This window comes from Calypte anna, chromosome W (assembly GCF_003957555.1).
Source record: "Calypte anna isolate BGI_N300 chromosome W, bCalAnn1_v1.p, whole genome shotgun sequence".
Lineage (NCBI taxonomy): Eukaryota > Metazoa > Chordata > Aves > Apodiformes > Trochilidae > Calypte > Calypte anna.
The window spans coordinates 1,339,015-1,345,085 of record NC_044276.1 but is presented as its reverse complement, the minus strand read 5'-3'; positions in this window follow the sequence as shown (position 1 = coordinate 1,345,085).

Sequence of the window (6,071 nt, the reverse complement as noted above, 5' to 3'; positions counted from 1 at the left end):
CATATTCCCCTTTTTGTTTTTTGAGCAATTCTGACTTATTTCATTACATAAGATAACATGCTAATGATATATTGTCATAAACAGCATACTAGTAATGCAAAAGCAATAATAACATACTAGTAATAGAAAAGCAATAATAACATATATAACTGATAAGCCTTGCCTAATTAAATCTGTAAGCCAACAAGCTAACTGGTATATTTTATGATTTTTATCAATTCTTACCAAAGGCTTTTCCTCTTGCTACGTGTGATACAAATGAAACAGCAAGAAACCCAAATTTCAAATTTTCCCTTGTTTTCTAGGCCTAATTGTTGCATCGACCAGTTTGATCGCAAATGTTATTGATAACTCATTAGTGCTCTCATCATGAGGTCACGCTCTTTTTACCTTCTCATAAGGGTATACGCTCTTCCCTTTTTTTTTCTTTCTTTTTTTTTTTTTTGTTTTTTTTTCGATTGTATGAAATGAAAAAGGTTTTATTATCGAATCATGTATTCTAATGGTTTCAAACTAAACTTGAAGAAATTTCTTTCTATCACACCACTCCCTGCATAGTATACAGTATTTTTTAATGCAGCTTTGAGCTTCTTTTAAATTCTTCTCTTAAATAATAGATCAAATTATAATCAATGTGCCCATCAAAGTAGGTTGTTTTAAAATATCTGGAGTTTGCATAAAAGCAGAGTAGTGACACTACCTAATTGAAGTTAAATTATTTCTATTTCATGGATAGCGAAAATCTCCTTTCAAGGAAAAGAAAATATCACTATCTTTCATGAGTAGCCGGTAACCCTCAAATTATTACCTACCAAGATTCAGGCCTGGACATTTGATGCCCAGAACTATGTAAAAATATTTCCCACTTCTGCTTCATACCTTTCAGAAGGCATTAGAGAAACTTTTTTTTTTTTTTTTTTTGTCTTTTTTATGAGGCTATGTGGTGTCCTTTCCTCCTCCTCCCAGCAAGGCTCACAGCTACAGTAGCTGCGGGGGCAGAGGCAGCACCTGCAGCTATAGCAGACTTGCTGGGAGCAATCGCCACGCGAAGGGGGGTTGGAAAGGAGCCGCGGGGGAAAAAGTCGGGGGGGGGGGGGGGTTTCTTTCTCTCCGCAGCATTTCTCGGCCTCTGAAAAACATTCTCATGAATCTATCGTACTCTTTACCAATATATGAGAAAAATTTAACAACACCTACCAAAAACTTTAAAAACCAAAATACTATTACTACTAAAATATGGTGGAATCAGCCTAAAAAAAATCAGTACAATCTCTCAAACCAAATAGTTGTATCAGAAATATTATCACTGTGAATCCACATTTAAAGGCATTTGTTTCCACGGTCGAACCCATCTGCTCGGTACCCAACGCACTCTGGTACCTGTAAGTAAGCACATATAACCTCGACCAGTCAGTTTCACCTCTGCTGGCCCTTCCCATTGTCCAGTGACAGAATTCTTGAATTCCACCAAAATTTTGTGGGAAGGTTCCGAAGCAAAGTCTGCTAAAGCTTTTTGGTGAATCAGTATCGGAGGTTCTGTACGTTCTCCTGTAATGCATAAATAGTTCATGACATGCACAGCCTTACTTAACCGGTCCTGAGGAGGACGCCCTTCCTCCCCCCTTTTTTTGTCTTTCAAGGAGTGTCTTTAGTACTGAATGGCAACGTTCCACTACTGCTTGACCCGTAGGGTTATGAGGAATACCAGTAACATGTCAAATACCCCATTGTCCACAAAACTGCCGAAAATGAGCAGAAGAAAAAGCGAGGCCATTGTTCGTCTTAATAGACTGAGGTGCTCCAAGAACAGCAAAGGATACATATAGATGTCTGATAAGATGTTTCGTTGCCTCACCAGTCTGAGCAGAGGCCCAAACGGCCATAGAAAAAGTATCTATAACAACATGCGCATATTTTAAGCATCCAAACTGTTGTACATGAGTGACATCCATTTGCCACAGTTCCAAGGATTTTAAACCTTTAGGATTGACTCCCATCCCAATACCAAATCAACCTTTTGGCAATCAGGACAAGATTTCACAATTCCCTGGGCATCCCCCAGAGGTAAATGAAATTGCTTCGCTAGCACTTTAGCAGATTGAGGAAAAAATGCATGAGATTGTCGAGCTTGTGAAAAAACATCAACAGAAGGACCAGTCCACGCTGGTGCAACTAAATGGTAAGCTCGGTTATTACCAATAGCCAAACCTTTGTCACTAAGATGACTCCGGATATGAGTGATAAAATAAGGATGTTCTCTTTCTGCTAAGAGTCTTAATAACTTCTGCAATAAGAAATACAAATGCTTATTCAAAATTTCCTTCAAAATGGCATGATACATTCTCAAAACAATACCTACTACATAAAGTGAATCAGAGACTATATTCACAGCAGTATTATTCCACGTTTCAAAAACCCAAATAAACGTGGTGAGTTCAAGGGTTTGCAAAGAGTCAAATGACTTCCCTTGAATTAAATGTTCTTTCCATTGCCCAGGCGTCTCCTCCCATGTAACAACAGCTTTACGGGAATTTTTTCCAGCATCCGTAAAGACCATTATGCTGTCCACTGGACTGTCAGAAAAAAAACTACATGACTCCCACTGCATGTTAGATAAAAGTGGTAACAAGCGATATAAGGGTAAGAATTCGCTATTTCCCCGCTAAGCTATGCCAAGGCTATTTGCAGGTCTGTGGAATTTCGCAGTAGCCAAACCAAATAGTCCTGCATAAGGGGCAAAATGGTCTGTCTTGGTTCCACTCCAGTGATGTCTTGACATCGCGCTCTGCCCTTTTTATTTTTTTTTTTTTAATCAAAAGCAGTAATAATAAATATAATTGATACACCTTGTCTAATTAAATCTCTAAGCTATCCCCATATCCTTAAATGATTTAACAATTCATTTAACCCAGTATATGCAACAGTTAATTTTTTCATGTTATCTTAATCAATAGTTTTTGGTTATGAATTGACTCTGAATGATTAGATAAATTTATGCAAATACACCCTATCCAAGTCTTCACAAACATAACCTAAAAGCTAACAATAAAAAGTCAGTGGCAGCACGACTTTGTAAAACTGCATGTCTGACACTATCAACACCTTTTATCATCTGTGTTAAAATATCAGAAGTTCATCTGCTTAGCAGTGCAACAAAATAGCACAATCAACAATCAAGATATAGATATAGATCCCATAATCAACATATAAACGATCACATGAATTACAACATTAACAAAAACCTGTTATCAAAACAACACAATACTAAAAGCACAGTTCACACTACAGTGGAAGGGCTTCAATAACTTTTTAGTATGAGGAAGTTCAGATGTCCACTGGCACGTAGAACAAAGGGTGTAGAGGAGGCTTATCCGACAAAAGTTTATCGGGGGGCTCCAAAAGCGTCCCCAGACCCCTCCTGGGTCACGGCACGGTGGAGTCCTAGTTTCCTCCATGGTTGCCAAATTGAAGCCCAAAAAGCCAAATAAAATTGTTAAGAGACAAAATTCCAAGCCTATAAACAGCAAAAGCACACACACACATACACACATTTTTTTTTTTTGTCTCTGCTGTGGTGTCTGCAGCAGGGCTCATTTTCTGAGCAGCAGCAGTGTGTGCGGGGGGGCGAGAAGCAGCTGCGGAGGTAGGAGTGGGGGTGCTCTCCGTACCAGGAGCAACTCTCACTCTCCGCAGCAACTTCCAGCCTCCAAAAAGGCATACTCATTCTCATAACTGTGTTTTTTGTCTTACTTCTCACCAATATATAAGAAAAACTAACAACCACTAGAAGATTCAAAACTGAAATGATATTGCCACTAAAATCTGATGAAGTTAGCCTGAAACAAAATGAAATGGTACAATTTCCTAAATCAAAACTGCAAGTATAATTACCAACCAAGTTTTTTATCTCTGTATGAAACACCAGTGTACCATGCACCACAATATACATCAATATTGAGAACTGCATTGCAATTATGATCCTTAAGCAGCTTTATCTTAAGCATCTTTACCTTAAGCAGCTTCTAAGAATTGGGCTGCTGTAGCACCTTTTTGGGAGCAGTCCTAATGCACATTTATTTTTTTCATGAGCATTGTCATATGCCGACATATATAATTTTTTAAATTTTTTTTTCTCTTCTGACAAATCAAGATGTGACATTACCACTGAATAGAAGTGATCCACAAATTTTGAATATGGCTCTGCTCCCTCTGTTTAATATCTGTAAAAGAAAAGGGGTTGCTTGTGCAGGATCATGAACAATTTGCAAAGCTTTATACGCCAATTCTTGTAAAAGTTGTAACACTTCAGTTTGAAACTATGCCTGCAAATCTGCGCATACAAAAGGACAAACACCCAGTAACATTTGTGCTTGCACTCCGTATAATGCATCGGTGTTCTGTCTAGGAATCACTGCATTTTCACATAGCATTTACCATTTATGATGAAATTGCAATTGTTGAGAAGGCGTTAACAGAGTATTTATGAGCATTTTTGTGTCATATGGCATCAACAACTGAGCAGTAAAAAGATGTTGCAAAAGAGATTGAGTAAATGACTCAAACCGATTTCAAACCATACTGCGCAAAGGCAACTTTGGCTTCTTTTATCATTTTCCAATCCAATGGAACCCATTGACCTCCTCATCCTCCTGGTCCCACAATCACTAGAAAACCATTGGACTCATATTGGGAACCATTTCTCCTTCAACTATAGCATTTCGAATAATTCCCTTCCATCTAGTTACTGGATACACATTACCACCCCCCCCACTACCCTCCCCTCCCCATGTCGGATCTGGAAGAGGTAGAGCAGTGGGTGTTAAAGGGTTAAGGGAAATAGGAGCAGGAATAGGGAACGGATCTGGGGGTAAAAATGGATTAGTGCCCCATTGTTCGGGATGTTCCCCAGAGCAAAAATTAGGGTTTTTTCAGGGGTATACTCATCCTTGCTCTCCAGTTCTGTCATTTTTTTCCGCAGTTCCATTAGTTGCTTGTCTCCGAGTCCCAGTTCCTTCCTTGATTGTTGCTCTATAGCAGGCACTGATGGTGTTGACAGATGAAGCAGAGGATTAACTGATGGCAACTGTGGTCAAGAAGATAAATCAAGCTTCCGAGGTGGAAAGGTGGTAGAGCAATCGGGAGCCACGGCAGGCGGGCGCAAGGTCGGGAGTCTGCATTCCAAGATTCCTCGCCTGTGTTCTCCGGCTTCTCTCCCTCTGGGTCCTCCGATGATTCTGGTGGTGTTTTCGGTTGCTTTTGGCCTTGCTTCTCGGTCCCATTTTTGCTTTTCATCCGACCCCCAGGGTCAAATGGCACAGCTGGATGAGCTTGAATCAGTACAGTCCCTTCAGGTGCTAGTAAGGGTATTTTAGGTGTCTCAAACAACTGTTTAGAGGTCAAGTTCATATTTTGAGCATTCATCGGTACTGGTAGATCAGATGTTAAGACAACAAACGCTGAGGCTGCTGCTGTCCTCTCACTTTTCATTTCTTTTAAGGTTTCTCTAATCAATTTCCATAGTGTCGCTAAGCGTTGTGCCTCCTTATCTCCATCGCTAATTTTATCCCATAGGGCAGTACCTATGGCTTCCCAAGTAGGTAACTCAAACACAGTACCCTTCGAGGGGATCAAGTCTCTACCCTGTGCCCATTTCAGTAATTCACGTAAGGTCCTGCCTTTGTGTAATAAATCTCTCTTAGAGAGAATATATTGGAGGAGCTTAACTACTGCCTCTTCTTGTTGTACATCAGAGTGTAGACCCCATCTCCTCCCCAGCCGCTCACCTGATCAGGGCAAGATTCTTCAATTCCGAGCTCGTTTATTCCGTAGCCGGGCACCAGCTACATAGATTGCCGGGGCAGCAATCTCCTTTCGGCTGGCTTCTCCGCTCCTCTCTCATTCCAGCTGTCTTCATCGCTCCTGGAAGCAACAGCATGAGAGTCCCAGGTCCGGGCCATCCTTAGTCTCTGGTCCGGGCCACCCTGGGTCCCTGTTCCGGGACACCCTGGGTCCCTGTTCGGGGACACCCTGGGTCCCTGTTCGGGTGCCATTTGTGGGAAAACAGTCTGCGG